The 19,076-nt window shown below is 41.6% G+C and overlaps 1 non-coding gene across 1 annotated transcript; it reads right to left on the bottom strand.

Annotated features, from left to right (window-relative positions):
• Positions 1-17,975: 17,975 nt before the first annotated feature.
• TRNAD-AUC lies at positions 17,976-18,047 on the bottom strand. Its single transcript has one exon. It is a non-coding gene; the product is annotated as a tRNA-Asp (tRNA).
• Between the last annotated feature and the right edge of the window lie 1,029 nt (positions 18,048-19,076).

The following is a 19,076-nucleotide window of genomic DNA, read 5'->3' as shown; positions in this document are numbered from 1 at the left end:
CTTGTTTTCCAGATAGGATATGATGCTTATCATTTTTCGTTGTATGTGTTCCATCAGTTTTATGAATTTGATTCTTGTAAGATATATAGTTACCTGCATCCATGTTTATACTTTATAGAAACTCAAACAATTTAATCACAATAGTTAAATAAAAGTGAGTATGCATACTATCACTTAACCACGATTAAGTGAGAAATATGTGTATATATATATATATATATATATATATATATATATATATATATATATATATATTGTTTTATAAACATGAGGTGTTACTAAAAATTTAATCATCTTTAATAATTTTCGACACATACATCAATGCATAGCCTGAAACCTTACGGCGAGTGTCTTAACACTAACGCCTCGATACACCAAGGAATCCACTATTTCTATGTATAAAAATTTATTTTTAGTATACTAGACTAGTACTTCCTCTGTCTCAAGTTATCTGTCGTGGGTGTCTAAAAATAATTATCTCAAGTTATTTGTCATTTTAGAAATTCAAGACTGTATAGGGTAAAATATGCTATGACACGTGGCCGTCCAAAAAAGGGACACGTGGAACCCAAGATGGAAGGATGACCAAAGATCGAAGGTAACTGTTCCGTTTGTCACCGGAAAGAATGATGCTCATAAAGATGTGATAAATACTCTTCGCCTGGTAGCATTCAATAAAGAATATTCAGTGGCATTATGAGCGATTGCCCGTTACAGGGTATTTCGCATTTATGTTCACTCATACATCTTCATCAATGACCCTCATAATTGACATTAAAGAAGGGCACGATCCTAGTACATCCTTCCCTAGACATAGCTATATATAGTGAGCTCAGTTATAATTGTAAATGACATGAATTTTCTGGCAAGTTTACGCTACAACACTCCCAGGGGTGAAGTTGGCTCCGATGGGGCTGGGAGGAGCGGATCCGGCCTCAATAATGAGAACGATCCTTTCAAGAATGAACTTCTTCGGTTTACGAGGGAAGTGAACGCCCATATGGACCAAATTCGGGCATAACACCAGTGTTGAAAGGTCCGGACTTGAAGAAGTATACTCAATTGCCATACAAGCCAAGTGCGGCACCAGAATTAATCTCGAAGCGGTTCAAGATGCCCGAAGTGCCAAAGTATGACGGAACTTCAGACTCTCAAGAGCATATTACCACCTACACTACGGCGGTGAAGGGAAATAATTTAGCTCCTCAAGAAATTGAATCCGTTTTGCTAAAGAAATTTGGAGAACCCTCACGAGGGGAGCCTTGATGTGGTCTTCGCTGTTACCCGAGCATTCCATAGACTCCTTTGAGATGCTTGCGTACTCTTTCATCAAGGCTCATGCCGGGGCTATAAAAGTACATGCATTTTGGATTGCGCAAGGAGAGTCCGAGCTGCTACGAGAGTTCGTTACCCGATTCCAGAAGGAGAGAATGTTGTTGCCGGTTGTCCTGGATGAATGGGCGGCTGAAGCATTCACCAAGGGATTGAATATGAGGAGTTAAGACGCTTCCCGGAAATTGAAGGAAAGCCTGCTCGAGTTTCAAGCAACGACCTGGCAGATGTCCACAACCAGTATGAATAAAAAATAAGGATCGAAATGATCAGGTTTGTTTTCCATCGTCAACCAAAGGACGAGAAAAGAAAGAGAAAAATAAAAGGGTGATTACGACACAGACAAACGGACTTCGAGAGGTCGGTTTTTGCCCTACGAACGGACCGAAGGCCGCGATAGAGGTTTCCGAACAGCGGACAGGTTTGCCGTTGACAGGAGAACTGATCAAGATTTGAACAACAGATCACTGTAGGAGAAAGAAGGGTCAGGGTCATGGGATCCTTCTTACCCCAAGTTATCGGAATACAACTTCAACGTCAGTATAGTGAAATTTGTGTCATCCATGAGAAACATCAAAGAAGCATGGTTCCCAAAATCGATGAGATTTGATCCCAGCTAGAGGGATCCCAACTTGTGGTGTGAATACCACGGGACGAATGGACACTGGACAGGGGATTGCCGAAACCTCCGGGAAGAAGTGGAAACGTTATTGAAGAATAGTAACCTCAGAGAATTCTTGAGTGACCGTGCTAAGAAAAATTATGGTCGTAACATGGACAACGCGGAACCCACCAAAGCACGAAGATCCCTGGCGCCAAACAATCAACATGATCTTCGGAGGGAACAAGATTAACGGGGTCACCTTTTCAGAAGCAACGAAGATGAAACTATCAATAACACATAGCAAAAGTCTTCGGGAAGACGATATCACTTTTATGGAGGAGGACGCAGACGGATTGCTGCTACCACACAACGACTCAATGATAGTTTCTTTAAATGTGCTAGATTTTAACACTAAATGTTTTCTAGTGGATTCAGGATGTTCGGCTAATATCATACAATGAAGAGTATTGGAGCAAGCTAAACTCAGCGTAAGCATGATTTCGACCACAAAGCTCCTCGCCAGATTCAACCTCGTGAGCGTGACAACCCGAGGAGAAATTTTATTACTCACGAACGCTGAAGAAGTAATGAAAACAACTCTCTTCGAAGCGGAAAGATGGTGATATGGGATACAACATAGTTCTGGGAAGGCCATGGTTGCATGAGATGAAAGTTGTACCATCAACATATCGTCAATTGCTAAAGTTTCCAATGCCCGAAAGAATTAAGCAGATAAGGGGTGATCTACAAGCGACAAGGGAGATGAATGTAATTTCGATCCTACTAGCAAAGGAAAGGAACACACAACATAGAAATTACAGGAACCAGAACCTACACCCGAACTAGATGAAGTTAGTCCGGGGGTAGAGACGTCGGAATATTATCAAGTGCCGAGATATTTCCAAGTTCCAGAAAAGACGAATGCACCGAAATCCACAGCGGAAGAGCTAGAGCAGGTTATATTATTCGAAGAATTCCTAGAAAGGAAATTCCACTTGGGGACAGGACTGCACCTGGAGCTCAGGTCTGACTTTCCTTAAATCTAATGCCGATTGTTTTGCATGGTCGCATGAGGATATGACAGGCATCCCGACGGAGGTATCCATACAAAAGTTAAGCTTGGATCCCAACATACCTCCGCTAAGACAAAAGAAATGCGCTATTGACCAGGAATAAATTCGTCAAAAAAGAGATAACCCACTTATTTAATATCGGTTTGATCTGAGAGGTAAGATATCCAGACTGGCTAGCCAATGTAGTAATAGTTCCTAAGAACAATAATAAGTTTCACATGTGTGTAGATTATAAAGATCTTAATAAGGCACGCCCAATAGACTCGTTCCCTATGCCAGACATCGATCAAATGATTGATGCCACCGACGGGCATGAGTTAATGAGTTTACTTAATGCTTATTCCGGGTACAACCAAAGTAAGATGAACCCTGAGATCAGGAAAAGCCTTCATTTTAAGTACATATTGCTACAATGTGATGCCCTTCGGGTTAAAAAACACCGGAGCCACTAATCAATGGCTCGTGGACAGGATGTTTGAAAATCAAATAGGAAAAACTATGGAAATTTATATAGACGATATGCTCGTTAAGTCTTTAAATGCAGGTGATCATCTTAAACATCTACAAGAAACTTTCGACATCCTAAGGAAGCATAATATGAAACTTAATCCCGAGAAATGCGCATTCGGGGTTAGCTCTGATAAGTTTCTGGGATTTTTGGTATCGCTAAGGGGAATTGAGGTAAACCCCAATAAGATCAAGGCCATAGAAGACATCCCATACCAACTATCAAACGTGAAGGAAACTCAAAGGCTCACAAGGAGATTGGCATCTTTGAACATGTTCATTTTACGGTGATCAGAAAAGTGTCATCATTTCTTCGCACTACTCAAAAAGGAATATAATTTTGAATGGACCTCGGAGTGCCAGCAGACTTTGAGGGTTCTAAAGAAGTACTTGTCAAGCCCTCCATTTCTTTCAAAACCAAAAGAAGGTGAAACGTTGCTAGTTTACCTCGCCGTCTCAGAAGTTGCGATAAGTGCGGTGTTAGTCCGAGAGGATGAAGGTAGCAATCTCCCATTTATTATGTTAGTAAAATTTTAACGGGACCAGAAAATCGCTACCCATATTTTGAGTAACTGGCCTTAGCTCTCATAGTCGCTGCTCGGAAGCTGAGGCCCTACTTCCAATGCCACCCGATAGCCATGGTAACTACTTTCCCTTTTCAAAACATCCTCCATAAACTCGAGCTCTTGGGTGGATTGCTGAATGGGTTGTCGAATGAGTGAATTCGACATAGAATATAAACCAAGGACTGCAATTATGTCGCAAGTCTTGGCTGACTTCGTGGCCGATTTCAGTTCGGGATTATTGCCTCTAGCAACCAAGGAGGCAGTAATGGTGTCAAAATCTACATCACGGGTTTGGACCTTATTTACGGATGGAGCTTCCAACGTAAAAGGGTCCGGGCTCGGTATAGTATGCCTTCAGGGAAAACCCTAAGGCAAGCCATAATAACGGTCCCTTTAACTAATAATGAAGCAGAGTATGAAGCTTTGATTGCAAAGATCAAATTTGCCAAGGGATTTGACTTTGAGGTCACTGAAATCAAATGCGAGCCACAGCTGTTGGTAAATCAGGTCTATGAGATCTTCGAAACCAAATAGGAGCGCATGCAACAATACGTGGTAAAGGTCCAGGCTTTGTTGGAACGATTCCAGGAGTGGTCAATTACTCATATCCCAAGGGAAGATAACGCAGAAGCAGACACATTGGCAAACCTAGGATCATCGACGGAAATAAAGGGATCGGAGTCCACGAAGGTAGTACAATTGATGAACTCAGCCCTGGATACAGGTGGTTACTATGAGGTGAATTCAACTAATTTATTCTGGGGCTGAAGAAATGAAATCATCTATTATCTCGAGCACGGGAAGTTACCCGAAGACCCCAAAGTATCCCAGGTGCTGCGTGCCAAAGCAGCACGATATAGCTTCAAGAGAGGCCAATTGTATGGAAAATCTTTCCTAGGCCCGCTATCCTGATGCTTAGGGGCATCCGAAGCTAACTATGTCATGAAGAGGTCCACGAAGGGATATGCGGCAACCACTCGGGCACAGATTCTTTAGTGCTGAAGTTGGTAAGGGCAGGATATTATTGGCCCTGCATGGAACAAAATGCCAAAGACTACGTACGAAAATGTGTTAAGTGCCATGGCGACGCACTACTGGTACATCAACCGGCAGAACCCGTACATTCGGCTCTATCCCCGTGGCCGTTCATATAATAGGGGATGGACATCATCGGACCACTGCCACCAGCTCTCGGAAAGGTAAGATTTCTTTCAATTTTGACTGACTATTTTTCTAAATGGGTTGAAAAATATCCTTATAAGAAGATCGGAGAACGCAAAGTGGTGCATTTCTTGTGGGAAAATATAATTTGCAGGTTTAGAATACCAAAAGAGATAGCACGCGACAATGGGCGATAGTTTATCGGTGCAAAAGTTACAATGTTCCTCGAAGATTTAAAAATACAGAGGATCACATCTTCATCCTATCACCGAGCGCAAACTGTCAAGCGGAGTCAACGAACAAAGTGATTATTCAAAACCTCAAGAAAAGGTTGGAAGAGGCTAAAGGTAATTGGCCCGAGGAATTACCTGGAGTTCTTTGGGCATACCAAACAATAGCCAAGTCGAGCACAGGGGAAACTTCCTTTTCCCGTGTATGGTACAGAGGCTTGAATCCAGGTGGAAGTACGGGAACCCACCTTGTCTAGGAAGATGAAGAATCGAACAACAAAGCATTGTTAGTCAAGTTGGAGCTGCTCGATGAACGCATGAACTTGGCACATGTGAGAATGGCAGATCAAAAGCAGAGAATGGAGTGGCATCATAATCGAAGAGTCAACCTCCGTTATTTCAAAGTAGGAGACTTGGTCCTAAGAAAAGTAACTCAAAATAACTGGGAGCTCAACACGGGAAAGCTAGGTCCAACGTGGGAAGGCCCCTACCGGGTTTCAACTATCACCGGAAAAGGTATATACGAGTTGGACAACCAAAATAGAGAAAATTTTCCCACCAATTGGAACGCGGCGCACCTCAATACATATTATTGCTAATGAACATTATCCAATCGAAAAGTATGTGCTGCACTTTTTTCCCTTCGTTCAGTTTTTATCCCAATTCGGTTTTCTGGCAAGGTATTTAACGCGGCAACAACAGAAAGCACAGTACAAAGACAACATCAATAAGACCTTTAATAGCAAGGCACACAAGCAAATATCCACTCAGGGACGAAAAACCGGAAACATAATTGCATCATGGGGATGGGGGACTGCGCGACAAGCCCCATAGAAACAAATTGTACAAGTTAGCCACAAGTAACGACAATTTCTTTTACGCATAGCAAATGCTTATGTACTTTTTGAAAATAGAAGGAATAAAATGAAATGAAATCTTTTTTTTATCTTGTTTCTTGTCTGAATGATGAATTAACTTTGTCATTTGAAAGTTAAACAAGTACTTCAAATGCTAGTGTCGTAATGAACAAGAGACGTCCTCTTCAAGACAACCGTAAACATAAAAGGGCCCTCTCTTATAAAAACCCTCACGTTAAAGGGTTGTCTTTGGAAGAAATTATGACCGGAATCAAAATGCCTTCGGGGAAAGATACACCCGAAGCCGTATACGAAAGGACGCAAAAAGTAAACTTGCGAAAATACTTATCAAAGTCCTCACAAAAAAAGGGCTGATGGCCAGAGCCAAAAATGCTTTCGGGGAGAATACACCCAAGGCTTCACATAATAAGACGCAAAATAGAAAAACTTGCGCAAAATTCTTAAGCGAATGGAAGAAAATGCAAAGATTAGAGACTTTCATGAATATTCAAACAAAAGGAAGACTTAAACAATACTTGAGCAGAAGATGTTTTTATTTACAAAAACATGCCAAAAGGCACAGGTACAAGAATTGCAAAAAGAAAAGAAAAGCTAAATTGCAGTATCTCAGGAACCAAGAGGAAGAGAAGTGTCCGCGTCCCTAGGAGAAGTAGATGGATCTACCGATGGCTCAATATTTTCATCAGTTTAGCCTTTAACATCATCATCCTCCGATTCTTCTTCAGTTCCCGAGGACTCGTAATCGGAACCAGAAGAACTAGGAGCATTAGAGCTCGATGGGAGTCCACTTTTAGCAGCTAACTCAAGCTCATGGGCCTTAGCAATTTCGGCATTAAAATCAATGATACCATCTTTGGCCTCTTCCAAGGGTTTTCTCCTCATGTTGTACATAGCGTAACTTTCTCAACAACGAGGGAAGCCGCTCGGTGCTTAAGTTCTTCTTTGAGTTGGGTTACCTCGCAGAAAGGCTTTTCCGGGCGGACCTAACAAATCTGAGGCTAACATCAAGGTCATGGATAGTTGAACTAAAGAGCCTATTATGCTCGATAGTTTTCTTTTACTTCTCTTAAAGATGGGTATGTTTCGCCCCCACAACAACATGTTCTTCAACTTTGGATTTCAAGGCTACCTCTAAGTTAGTCACTCTTTTAGCGGAGGCAGCCTCGCGTTCAGTTTCAACAAGAACGGCGTTATGGACTTCAACCCATTTTGCCCCGTCTTCATCATGTTTAACCCTCAGCGGGCCAATTTCTTAGCTAAGAGTTAGCACTTCTTGCTCGCTTTGCTGCAAAGGAGCCTCCGATACAACAACCTCAGCAGCTTTAGCTTCCAGTTCCGAGAGGCAAGCGACATTTTGCTCCTCCTTTGTCAAAAGTTGGCCCTGTGCGGAGGTAATCTCTTCCTTCTAACAAATCAACCTCAGAAGGCCCTTGTAAGTAAGAAATTTGGAATAGAAATGAAGAAGGGTAAAATTCAGGATATGTTCACACCAAAAAAAAATAATAAAGGAAAAAAGGAACATACCGTTGCGGTGTTGTGCATGGCGTTGTTCAACAAACACTCTCCCTAGAGTGCTTGAATCTTTTCCCAATCTTTCTATGAAGCCAAAGGATTTCTAGTAATTAGCAAGCGCTACCGGTCGGGATAGCAAGTTGCACCCGGCAGAGACCGAAAGAGTAACATTCGTCCTCCTTTGTGGATCTTCAGAAGGGGCACCATAATTTTTCCCCAAATTCCCATGAAATGGGGAAAAGAAACACCTTCTTCGTGGTTAGGTGACGCCGGTGGAGATGATGTAGCAGTTGCTGGCGGAAGAGTGGATAAAGATGGAAGTGACATAACAGTTGCTGGTGGAAGAGCGGATGAAGATGGAAGTGATGTAGTAGTTGTTGGTGTTGGTGAAGAAGGAGATGAAGCTGATGAAATTGAAGAGTGAGAAGCAACTGCATCAAATGCAGTGCTGGTTGTTGGATGCTCGCCAACCAGAGATGTACGGACCCGGTACTCAGCCCCACAGTACCATGCACAATAATTGGGGCCCGAAAATGGGAGTTGGCATTATCTACCAAATCAAACTCTCCCTAAAGTACCGAGGTATCGTCCTCGGTTGGTGTAACTATCTCAACAGGTCGAGCATCCTGTTAAGATGATGAGGATCGTCATCTTCTATGTAGAGAAGCTCCCTCATCACTAGCGGCTTCATCATCATCGATCATCACGATGTCTATGACCGGTCCAGAAGGAGGGCCAGTTACCATCACTATCGGAGATGACTCAGGGGCAGCAGTCTTTGCCCTCTTATTCTTTTCCCCGGTCGTGGAGGAGCGTCTTCTCTTTGGTTGTTTGTCCTCCGGCTGGGGACTCCGTAAAGAAGCAATTTGTCCCCGAAGTAGGCCCGAATACACCTATTCGAGTAAGTGCCTCCTAGAGCAGCCTTGCTGCATCAGCAGCTTCAGCCAAGACGTCCTTCTTGGGAATAACAACAGAGCCCACGGTTAGACCTTATTTCATAAACAAGTTAGAAGGGATCAATCAAGTTCTTCACATGAAAAATTGAAACAAGGTGAGTTTGAATTACCATGATTTTTGGCCTTCCACCCGTATTTAGGGACCAGTTCTTTCCAAATGCAAGTTTCGGGCGTCGCATGGTCCAAGATCTTCTCGACCCACCGGTCCAAATCTTCAACCACCGGCAGGGTCCATCGAGTTATTGAAAGAGGTGAAGGACGGAGGATCAATACAGCTATAGAAGAATATTTATTAAAATAAAATATTAAACAAAGAGCTTACGAGTACGATTCCAAGCGGCCGGAATGGATGAAGCCGTTGCTGGAATGATGTTGTTGGTGGCAACGGCAACGAACCGTTCCATCCACCCATGGTTGTTGTCATCATCCATGCTAGATAACTGAGCATGGTGGCCACGCTTGTAAAAGTTTATCATTCCCCCGTGGAAGATCTTGGGAGAATAGAGATTCATCATATGAGCTAAGGTTAGCTCTTCTCTAGTCTCCTGGCACAAACGACAAAGAAAAGAAACTCTCCTCCACATAGAAGGACTTACTTGTGCCAAACACACTTAGTAGCGGAGGCAAAACTCCGCAATCACGGAGTCAAGGTCTCTGCTCAAAGAGAATGCACCCAAAGTAAAGGGATACATGTAAAAATATGTAAAACCCTCTTTGGGTAGGGTCTCTCGCTCCGATAGATCAAGAGGAATAATATCCAAATCATGGCAACAACAGTCTTCCTTCACAGCAGGAATGCTAGAAGTACGGATGGAAGAAGGGTACCTACTGACGGCTCATGTACGAGAGTTAGCAGTAGGAAATTTCTATTTGAAATCTTTTGTGGTAATAAGACTACTAGGGATGATAGAGCCCACTTTTGGAGGAGTAGAGTCCTCGGCCTTGTTCTTTGAAGAACTAGTACGCTTTGAGGAAGAAGCCATTGTACGGAAGAAGGAGAAGGTTTTTGTTTAAAAAGAATTAGTGAGAAGATGAAGAGCAAGATGCAAATCAGATAAGAGAAGCTTGGAAAATTATGGAGTATAAGGGTGAAGGTTGATGCGTATAAGTAAAAGTTTTGGTGGCTAAATTCATGGCCATGATTACCTCGATAATCGGCAAAAGTTGTGCTAAATAGTGGGATGACGAATGTTCAAGGTATTAAATGCGGAGAGACGTGCATCTAATCAGCCGTCAGAAGCCTTCAGAAGGAATTTTAGTAATTCCCGCCAAAAGAGTGTTTCTACCAACTTTCCAGTAACACAAAGTTAGCTCACCGAAAATCAGGGGGACTTCTGTATAGGGTAAAATTTGCTAACACGTGGAACCCAAGACGGGGGATGGCCGAAGACCAAAGGCAACTGTTTCGTTTGTCACTAGAAAGAATGATGCTTATAAAGATGTGATAAATACTCTTTGCCCGGTAGCATTTAATAAAGAATATTCCGTGGCATTAAGAGTGATTGCCCGTTACAGGGAATTTGGCATTTATGTTCACCGTTATATCTTCATCAACGACCCTCATAATTGACATTAAAGAAGGGCACGATCCTATGACCTCCTTCCCTAGACAAGTGAGCTCAGTTATTATTGTAAAGGACACGAATTTTCTAGAAAACTTATGCTACATTCTATACAAAGCTTAATACAATCTTATCTTCTTGCTTTTTGATTTCGTTGTTGTTGTGCCCGGAAGCCCTGTTCCCAAAACTGTTGCTTCTGTTGTTTCGTGTACATCCTAAGGCTATGTATTGCATAATTCTTCGATTATTTTATTATTTTAGGATCAAATTATTTCACTTGTCTAGAAACCACGTATAAATTCAACTATACTATTTTACGGGTAAACAATGACAAAATTAATTTTTTTTCTCATTTTACCCTTTGTAGTAATTTTCTTGAAGATAGAGATGAAACATAAATAGAATAATATTCAATGACTATAGATTATATCTCAAGACATAAATTAGAGTAAAATTGTCAAAAATTCCTTTTGATTAATGTTTCGTAAGAGCTGTGTAAACGAGAAATATGACAGATAATTTGAGACAGAAGGAGTAAAAGAGAACGAAGGAAATATTAAAGTCAAGCAACGTAGCATCGTTTAATTTTTTTTATTCTTTATCTTTGTGTTATGCCGACTAGCTACAAGGACTACAACTTCAATTCAACCGTGTATACTTTTTTCCGGTCAAATCCATCATAGTGATTGGGAGGGGGTTTAATTAGGTAGCAACCTCAACCTATGTATTACTCCATTGTATGGGGTAAAGTTGGTTTATAACAAACGATCGAATAGTAGCATGACACGTGGAACCGAAGGTAAGAAAAAGTCAAGTTAGGAAACGACCAACACCCGACAAAACGAATATAATTGACATTGGGTAAATCCCGAAGGAAGCATATTTAATGGGAGGAGATCCAGGGTTTGCCATCGAGTAACATTCAATGACGAAATATTCTCTAACAATAAATGAGCGACCATTGCAGAGAATATATGCATTCATGGCCTGCCATTACATATTTATCAATGACTTTTTTATTATCATCTAAGAGGAGCTTAATCATAGGATCTTGTTTTCCTAGATAGATCTATAAATAGTAGGCTCAGCAACCACTGTAAGCGGACTATATTCTTTGGAAAGCACACACTGTATTTTTCTTTTGCTCTCAATTAAATAACTTTACTTGCTCTTTATCACTACTTTTCACTTTTTTCCTCGGAGGCATAACGCTCGGAGCCAGACTTGTCATCTTCTTCAATTTAATTTCTAAGTCTCATTTTTAATCTTATCTCTTTATCATTTTTGGATCAAATCGGTCGGTTGTCTATGAACCACGTAACAAATTTACTAGTACCATTTTACAATTAAACAGTTTGGCGCCCATTGTGGAGCTTAGACAGTTGCGTAATTCCTTTGATCCTTACCTTTATTACTAACTTGTTTTGACTCGTTCCTTAGCAAAAATAAGAATATGGAGGCTAATGATGTCAACATCACGCGCAACGTAGAGAGGCACGAAGAATTGTCTCAACATGATGATTCAATCAGCAATACCCGAATAAAGGTGATGAAACCTCCCCTGTTCGTGAAGGATGGTACCCTCGGTATGTGCGGGAGCCAACTCCAATGATGCGGAGGAGGAACAGTAAAAATCTTAAGTGAACAAAAAAAAAACAATCATGAAACACTTTTTAAGGCAGGATCAGATGATGACATAGTTGAAGAAAGCTTTTTGAGGTGCCTCCAATAACGCGAACGAAAGGGGCCCAGCTCCTCCCAATGCTCCTGTAAACCAAACGGCTCAGAGGGTCGGCAACAACAACCTAAGAGGCGAGGATGGTTTCGACGAATCTGGAGGGACCAGTAGCGGATCTGGAAACAACAGTGGGTATGATCCCTTCAAAATCAAGCTCATGAAGTTTATAAGGGAAATGAACGAACAAATGTATCAAAATGCACATGAGTTTCACGCTTAGATATATCAGATTCCAGGCGCACCGCTAATACTAAAAGGCCTAGATTCAAAAAAATACACACGATTGCCATTTAAATCGAGCGAACACCAGTGTTAATTCCGTATAAGTTCAAGATGCCAGACATACCAAAATACGACGGCACTTCAGAACTGCAGGAGCACATTACAACCTACACCACGGATTTGAAAGGGAATGATTTGGATGAACATTAGATCGAATTGGTCCTACTGAAGAAGTTTGGTGAAACTCTCATAAAGGGCGCCCTAGCATGGTATCACTTTTAACCGAGAATTCAATTGAATCTTTTGAGATGTTTGCAGATTCATTCATTAAGACCCATGGCGGGGCAAGGAAGGTTGATCCATGTCCAATCCATACTCAATAGTGAGTGAAAACAGTCATTGATATAACAAAATCCAACAAGAGTCGGGGTCAAATTCCACAGGGAGCTTGTAAGGGGTGTTAGGGTAGACATTTGATGAGAGTACGTGAAATAACTCAATTGGGCTTCCAACAAAGGCTTTTTGTTTTCTAATTCTAATATTAACATTAAAAAATTTAAACTAATTAGAAGAAACTAAAAAAAGAGTAATTGTTTTTGGTGTTTTTAATCAAATGGAAAAAGCATAGGGATGTAACCTTCACCTAGGTTCTAACCTAATGGGTAAATCACATTAATGCTTGTTTTATTGACTGAGATGTATTATAACTCTCAACTCTCTTAGTGGAATGTATTCACATCTTAGTGATATATATTTTTTTGTATTTTTATTTTTATTATATTATAACTGATGATTTGAGAAACATGACATCTTGGAATTATGGAAATTTAGGTGTATATAGTTCTACTATTGATCCTCATACATATTGTGAAGGAAACCACCCATATAAAAATTATCAAAATATTCCTGGGAGCGTGTTATGTGCACCAACTCAATCTTATTTGTGGAATGTGTGTGATGTGTGTGGTGGTAAGAATGGTCACTTTTATGGTTGTGCTTATATTTCTTATCTTCCCCCAACCCCTTACTATGATGGTTCTACCTTTTCTTGTGAAGTTAATAGGAACAAAGAACCTGGGAATGCGGACCTGAAGGAGATCAAGGATATACTAAAGTGCCTTCTGGAACAAAACAATGAGAAACAATTGCACATAGAAAAGCAAGAGGCAACTATTCGCAAGTTGGAGGCTCAATTGAGTCAAGTGGTTGGAGCTTTTAATGCTCAACAAGCCAATATTGAGGATAGTAGCCAAGAAGAGCATGAATTTGAGGTGTTAATTGGGGAGGTCAGAGTAGAACATCAACAACCTAGCCAACTACAATTTGAGGATGTCAATGTTGAAGAAGTGAGACTAGAGGCAACCAAGGACTTTTAGACCGGATTATATTTGCAGCGACCGCTTATCCTTTTTAGGACTAGAGTTGGGCGTGATCAAATTTTGGCGCCGTTGCACTATATTAGGCTATATAGATGATATTTACACCTTAATATTACCATGCTTTATTGTTGTTTTATAGGCGAATTGATAACAAAATGCTCTAATTGGTGTTCTTTTGCTTGGCAGAGAATAATCTAAGTGAGGAAGCACTACGGAGTGTTTTGGAGTCAATAATGTGAAGAAAACGCCCAATCAAGAAGCACCCGAGCATAAAGAAGCAAAAATGGACTGAGGTGAAATCCACCGCAACCGCGGCAGACAATTACGCGAGGCAGAATGTTCAGCCTTCACCGCAGTCGCGCCGCGGTCTTGCCGCGGCAGCGGTGAACTGTTCAATTGCCAGAAAATTGGGGACCAAAGTGTAATGCGGGGAAAACTTGTTCCAAACCCTTATAAACTTTAGAAGCTCACCCAAGACATAATTAAGCTTGTTTTAGACTACTTTGGAGGCAAGAACAAATGTGAGAAGGTCAACCAAACATTAGAGTTTTTCTATCTCCTTTTAATTCCTGCAATTATACATCATGAACAACTTTGTAGTTTTATCTTATTTTGTTATGAGTAGCTAAGCAATTATCTAGGGTTGATGGAACCAAATGTTGGTTGAAGTTTTGACTCAACTTGTTATAATCGAGCCGGAATTATTCTATGATTGTTCAACTACGTTTTGTATGGTAATTAATTGAATGGGCCCTTGATTAATCGTGTCTAATTGCCTCATATTGCTTGAGAAAGAATATTATGTTAGAATGATGTTGAACAACACCAATTTTGGGTAATTGAAGAGATTCATTACTTGAACTTAAAAGTGGGTTTAGAGATAACGAAACTTTGGTGGGATAAATTAGAGCTGCACATATTGTCAGCTAGAGCAGTTCGAGAGAATGCTCTAGTAAATTATCGTAGTTGATAGAGAGATAATTACGATAACCCCTAGCTCTTAATCCTCATAGAGTAGTACGACGAGATTATAGAAAAAGAGTTAAGATCTAAACTAGCAATTGGGAAAATCACTTCCCTAGACCTTTTTACCATTGAATTATCTTTAATCTAGCATATCGTTATTTCTGATATTATTTGAAGTAGTTAATCAAAAACCCAAGATTGATTGATAAAAATCTGCATCTAGAAATTGGTTGAGTTGATAATAGCATTGCCAAAGAGTTGTAATAGATAGGTTAGTTCCCCGAGGATTCGACTCCGGACTGAAAATCGGATTATATTTGCAACGACCGCTTTGTTTTTTAGAAGGCATGGTTGGGCGTGATCAAATTTTGGCGCCGTTACCGGGGAACTAACGGTGTTATTTATTACAACTTAGAAGTAGTGTTAGAATTATTAGTTTAAATCAATTTTCGAAGGTGTTAACCAATCTTTTCATTGAAATTCTCACGTTTGAACTCTTGTGGAATTCAAGTGTATGCCTAGAAATTCTTCGAGGACTGGAGAACTGCTAGAAGGACTCTCAGACCCCGAGAAAACATTCAGGGCATTGAACCATGCCAACTAGAGGATCCAACAATCACAAAAACCACACCAGCTTGATTTTGACATAAGTGACATAGAAAACGTCAATGGAAACGTTGGGGATGCGCCAGACGCCCCAAACGTCAGAGTAGTGGCACCTCTTGTGCCAGAAGCTACACTTTATGATTGGGCATAGCCTATAGCTGACAACCTGGCTACCGCCATAGCTGTGCCCCCAATTAAAGCGGAGACATTCCAGATCACCAACAACGTGCTGCATCTTCTGCAGAATAAGGGATTGTTCTCCGGGTCACACATTGAAGACCCTCAACAACACTTGAAAAATTTTCTGTCGATTTATGTGACCCAAAGGCAGCCTAATGTGACCTCGGAAGCTATCAAGCTGTTACTGTTCCCGTTCTCTGTGACTGGGGAAGCTCAGACTTGGTTGAATTCGCTCCCTATAAATTCCATTGTCACCTGGGAGGAATAAGTCAAGCAGTTCCTGAATAAGTTCTACCCGCCCAATAAGCCTGCAAGGCAGATTGATGAAATATTGCAATACAAGTAGCAGCCGACTGAGACCTTGCAGGAAACTTGGGAAAGATTCAAAGGGATGCTAGTGAAGTGTCCTCACCATGGTATTCCAGACCAGATGCTTGGCCAGAGGTTCTACATGGGGTTAGCTGACAATCTAAAGGCCAATGTGGATGCTTCAGCTGGAGGTGCATTTTTTAGTAAGACATTCACCAAGTGCAAAGTCCTTCTTGACAAGATGTCCAAGAATTCGGGATGGATGACTAGAGGTACAACACTGGAACCCATAGTACATTCAATTCCTCTTGACCCAAATAATTCGCATGCAGAGAACATAGCCACACTCATGACTCAGATGAGTATATTGGAAAAGAAGATTGATGAGATGGGTACAAAACAGGTGCATATTGTTGACACAACAAATGGAGGACTGTGTACACCCTGTGTTAATCAGTCTTATGTGTGTTCATGGAGTGGAGAAGGTGGCAATCAAGGGGTAAGAGAAGATATGAATTATGTCAACAACATTGGGGGTCAGAGACAAAGAGGACACCAGTGGAGACCGGCACCAAATCAGCAATACAGACCAAACATGCCACAGCCTGGAGGTATGCAACCCCAAGGCCAAATGGTGCCAGTACCATTTCAGAGACAACAGGGCTATTGATAAGTATGATTTTAACGTGTTTTATGCCCCTACATGCCTATGCTTTGAGTATAATTTGATACAAAATAATCCCAAAATGCTCACAGGTTGTGCTTGATTGCAAGTTTGAGCGACAAAGTGACTGAATTGTCAAAGATCGGCTCAAAACGGAGTGAAACCTGCTCAAGCATCAAAGGCCAAGAAAAGTGAAGGAAAAAGATGCTAGTGCGGACCGCACAAAAGTGCACGCGGCCGCACTAGGAGAATCAGAGAAGTGCTAATTCAGGATTCTCACAACGCGGCCGCGGTTGGATTTACGCGGCCCGAGTTCAGCTCACGCGGCCACGCCACATTTTCACGCGGTCCGCGTGAAGAGATTCAAAGAGATGAAATTTGGTGACCAAAGCAAGCCACGCGGCCGCGGTCACTTTCACGCGGTCCGCGTCAGATCCCACGCGGCCGCGCTACCTTTTTGCGCGACCAGCTATCCTCAACTTCAGAGAGCCAATCTTCAAGATTTCAAGAGCCCACGCGGCCGCGCTACCTTTTTGCGCGGCCCGCGCTGACCCCGCAGGGGTATTTTTGTCCAAGTTTTTCAGCCACTATAAATAGATCCTTTTTCCATTTTTAGGTTAAGTTTTATATACCGAAGGCTGCTGAGCTCGTGAGAACATTGGGTTTAGCCATTTTTGGCGTTTTAACCTCTAATTTTGTATTTCTTCCTTAGTAAACAATTATTATGTTTGCTTCTTCATCTATTTCTTTAATTTTTGCATCTAGCATGAGTAGCTAAACTCACTAGCTAGGGTTGTGGCTCAACCCTAGTGTGGGTAATTAATGGGTTTTGCAATCTATGGCTAGATTGATATTGGGTGTTTGCTATTTGGGTTAATTTTAGATTTTCATTAAGGATTGGTGGTTGCAAACACTGATTCTAGCTTGGTGGGTTTGACTCTTCTTGAGAAAGAAAGTCTATGACCCCAAAATTGACCCAACAAGAAATTGGGATGGACCCATGAGAAATGGTAGTCCCAATTAACGGGTTAAACCTCGAGAGAGTAATTACCCCACTTGAACCCTAGTTGCTTGGTCAAATTGGCCTACCCAATTGGTCTCGAGAGAGTCAATTGGGCAAAACCAATCTCTCTACCGAGAGGTGTGAGAGTGGGTACTATTGAGCAACGGTTATAGCATAAGCCCCAAATATGTCAATTTACCCTTAGTAGCATCTACCCGTTGATTAGCCACCTAGGTAATGCCACGGCCCTAGTGCCTTTTTCTATATTAATTACAACTTAGCAATATCTCCATAGCATAAGTTAGCTTCAAATATTAGTCTTAAAGTAGAAGATATAAAAAATCAGAACCGAAAATGTTAGAAGTGATATTAGAAGCACAACTACAATTCTAGACTAAGCAGATAATACAACTCCCTCTCTAGCTCTCTGTGGAAAATCGATCCTGATCCACTATCGGGTAAAAGCTGTTGCGACCCGCTCTTCCTACTTTAGTGTAGTGTTGAGTCGGCATCGATCAACTTTTTGGCGCCGTTGCCGGGGATCGAACCCGGGTCACCCGCGTGATAGGCGGGAATACTTACCACTATACTACAACGGCATGACTGAGGCGATGATCCAGCAGACTTTCTATAGGGGCATCAACACCACGAATAAGTGCATCGTGAACCAATTGGCCGGTGGGAACTTTATGAAACTTTCTTACCAAGAGGCATGTGATGTACTTGATGAAATGGTCGATACCTCTTCGACATGGCAAAGCCGAGCGAATGTACCCCAAGGTGACCCCACGGTCATCCATTTGCAGAAGGAGTTGAACGATCATGGCCAAGCTATTGCCGAACTTACAACAACCATGAATCAATTAGCGAAGGCGCAATTGCAACAAGTCCAAAACCCGCGCCAAGTCAATGCAATAGAGAGTGTCTCTATGTTGAAAAGGAGGCAAAGAGGGCAACAACAACCTCAAGGTAATGGTGAGCAATTTGACAACAACAATGATGGTGGTGGTTATTCGAATGAGTGCTATGATGATCAAAGTGAGGAATGCCAATATGTCAATAACTACCAAGGAAATAGAGGAAATCAAGGGAATCAACAATGGCTCCCCCAAGGCAATTGGGGCAATCAACAAGGCGGCGGAAATTGGAATAACAATAATCAACAACAAGGTGGTAACAATTGGAACAATAACAATCAGAACAACAATTGGGGTAATCAAGGTAACAATCAAGGCAATTGGAACGGGAACAACAACAATTGGAGCAACAACAATAACAATTAAGGAGGGTGGAATAATGGTGGTAGGGGGCAAGGCTTTCAAAGGCCCCCCATGTTCCAACAACCAAACAATCCACCTCCTTTTCAGTCGCAAGGGTCTAGTTCTTCCGGGAGTGATATGGGACGGATAGAAATGATGTTCGAGAAGATGATGAAAAAGAACCAAGATTCTGACACACAATTTTCTCAAGCTTCAAATACCCGACCTAAGGGTGCGCTACCAAGTGACACGGTGGTGAACCCGAAGGGGGGTAACAATCATGTGATGGCAGTTACAACTAGAAGTGGAAGAGGTGGTGCAATGCCGACCTCAAATGAAAAGCAAGTGGTGAATGATGATATTGAGCTC

The sequence above is a fragment of the Nicotiana attenuata genome, unplaced genomic scaffold (genome assembly GCF_001879085.1).
Source record: "Nicotiana attenuata strain UT unplaced genomic scaffold, NIATTr2, whole genome shotgun sequence".
Lineage (NCBI taxonomy): Eukaryota > Viridiplantae > Streptophyta > Magnoliopsida > Solanales > Solanaceae > Nicotiana > Nicotiana attenuata.
This window is presented reverse-complemented; position numbering and strand designations above follow the sequence as displayed.